We start from the raw sequence: 3,090 nt of genomic DNA on the forward strand, positions 1-3,090 counted from the left end.
ATGAAACATAATATAGGCATCATGGCCGCTTTAGGCAGCCACATCTTCTGCTACTAAACATGTGATTTTATAAATTGTCCTTGTCTCTTTGGAGCCATGTCCATGAAGATGCAGGCATTATCTAAGTCTATTCAATGTTACCAGCATCAGGCAGGTCGATCACGCCGTAGCTTGACGAAGTCTTTCCGGATCATGGATGGGTCCGCTGACCGGACGTGGGTGTGATGGACCCAGGTCGCGACGCTGTCTATCTTGAGAGCGGTGGGGGTCGTCAGCACCACGGAGTTGGGTGTAGGGACCTTTCCATCGAGGCTCCAGGAGGTGCCTTTTGCCTGGGTGGCGCCAAGGCGCAGCCAAATGTCCTTGTGCGCCCTCTGGAGCCCTCTCAAGAAAAGAGACAATTCTTGCAGCAAGAAAGTCAGGAATGATAGGGGGTGGGGCCTGACCAGCTTCATTCTCGCCTATCTTTACAGATTTCAAGGCCCATTGTCTTTCTTTACAGGTAGGGGGAAAGGCCCATTAAGTCTCTGCCTTGAGGAACTGTGAGCCCCATCCTTAAATGTCCCAATCAGACTAGAATTCCAAAATCCCAACCCAGCACAGAATATTACATAGAAAATCAAAGTTCCCAGTAAACAAACAGACAGAGGTGTTTACAAATATACTTACACCTTTTCAGTGAACAAGTATTTTTACAGCCTTGGGCTCTTGAGCAGATAACAGGAACATCATCCAAGTCCCCTGATGGGGGCCTGACAGGAACAGATGTGGGGGCCTTTCCCACATCCCAGGACAGGATTCTTGACCTATGTCTTATTCAGATAGAAACGGTTTTTATCACAAACAAACAAACAAATCCAAAACCAAGAAAATCGAGGCCAGAAGTACCCTCTGATGTTTCAGGGGTACCAAGGAAGGAGAAGTTAGGCAGTGTCCGGCCCTTCTCACAATCCACCACCAGTGACCAGTTCCAGCTTACTGGCTTATCATCCATTTAACATTTCTTTCCTCCCATCACACCAAAGCCATGCTTTCCAGTTAAAACTTTTAGCCTTAATTTTTAGGTGGCATGTAAATAATTAATATTCCTCAGATTAACAACAAGGATACATATTTAAGCAATAAGGACAGATCAATTTACAGAAACCAGTTTCTACCTGAAATAATTGTACTTTTACTTTAGAAATTGGATTCAAGCACACTTCCTGCTTCATAGGTGATTTGAACTTAAAAGTTTTAAGTTTCCAGCCAATAAGCCTGGCATAGCTGCTAAATTTCAAAATGGTCACAATTTTCCTGCTGGGGAAGTTAAGAAGTAAACCCCATAGCTATTCACATGTAAATTTGACTATCAACTTCCTGGTGGTATTTGCCTCAGGGTGAGAAATTTTCTCCGCCACTTTTTAAGGCCAAAACAGTCTCGGGTTTTTATTCTGTACACAGCAAAAGCTTAGGTTTAGCTCAAAACTATGTGCACTCGTTTTTAAACTGGCCTTTTCCCTTTACACGTGCACAGAAATCCCGGATGCATTTTAAAACTTTTACATTTCTAGCTGGGGCAACCTCCATGGGAAGAGGCCGGCTCGCATCCAGAGCCGCCGCCGCCCCCGGCCTCCGGGGTGTCGGGCCCTCAGGCTCCGCGGGGGACCTTCCCCCGGACCGACGCCGACGGGGGGCCTCGCTGCTCCCGCCTCCCGTGAGCGATGCGCCGGCCCCCGCCCCCTGCGCTCCACCTGGCTCCACTCACTCGCCACAAGCCCGGGGCCAACGCCGGCCAACGCAGGCTGCTGCTGCCGCCAGGCTCCGCGAACGAGCTTGTCCGCGCCCAGCCCGAGCCCCCAGGGCTGCCGCTGCAGCCGAGCCGCCTGGGCCCGCGGCGCGGCCGGGCTCCGGGGCGAGGGCTGCGGTCACCGCGCACCGCGCTCCCGCACGCTTGCCCCCCCCCCCCCCGCCCCGCCTTTACACTCACATACTTTCACCAGACATTCATTCAGAGTTTAAACAATCCATTCAATTCCTAACAACTTCCCAATTTCTGAGGGAGCTCTAAAGCCTCCCGCAATCTCCTTGAACTGATCAATCACAATACCCAAAGGAGCAGTCTGAGTCCATTCCATAACGTCCGTCCAGGAGGAGCAGAGGGTGGAGGAGAGGGAGCAGAGGGTGGAGGAGAGGGAGCAGAGGGTGGAGGAGAGGGGAGAGCCGGCTTCACAGGGAGGATTGCAGGCTCAGAAGCAGAGACCGAGGACCTAGGGAGAGAACCAGGGGGTAAGAAGGGCTTGACCCACGCCGGGGGGTTCTCACATAAGTCTTGCCAGACTAAAATGTAAGGCTCCTGGTCCAGGTGTCCGTGTCGGCCAGGCTGAAAAACCAGATTCCTTACTTCCCTGATGAGAGGCAGATGGAAAGACCCCTCCGGGGGCCATCTGACATTAAAGGTGGGCCACTCGGATGAGCAAAAAGTCTGCCATTTACCCTTTTTGATGATAAGAGAAAGGTTTTGAGCTTGTCCCTTGACCTCCGACCAATGGTCCAGGGTCAGGGACAAAGGAGTAGAAGCACTCTGGCCCATGACAAACAGAAAACACAGACTAATGACAGACAACAAAGAACAAATAACCAGAACAGACACAACGCGTTGAGGCAAAAATCGAAGGATCCAAAAAGAAGGTTTTACAGAGCTAATTGACCTAGCTGGCAACAGAGTTTCAGAATCAGTATTTAACAGACGAGAGGAATCCAGGCGCCCCTGGTCCTCTCCAGACTCCACCAGGGCGTCCCCCGGGGATGTGGCCTGCGACCTCCCGACACGTCTGTCAGCCGCAGTCGGGGGAGGCTCACGCCCCTCCCCGACAGCCACCAGACCGAACAGATTTGCCAGCTCTGACCGAACAGATTTGCCAGCTCTAACAAAATTTGAGCTCTCAATATCTAAGCGATCGCTATTCTTATTCAAAAAGGCGCCGTCACTTACCCCAAGAAGCGTCTGTTGGAACGTTGGTACCTGAAGGCGGCTGCAGTTAATCTCGGTAGAACCTCCAAATGTAATGCCCTGGACGCAAGCCGCTGTCACAAAGAACCAAGAGACGC

The sequence above is a fragment of the Myotis yumanensis genome, unplaced genomic scaffold (assembly GCF_028538775.1).
Source record: "Myotis yumanensis isolate MYYU_CA2020_CCGP unplaced genomic scaffold, mMyoYum1.0.hap1 SCAF_2, whole genome shotgun sequence".
Taxonomy (NCBI): Eukaryota; Metazoa; Chordata; class Mammalia; order Chiroptera; family Vespertilionidae; genus Myotis; species Myotis yumanensis.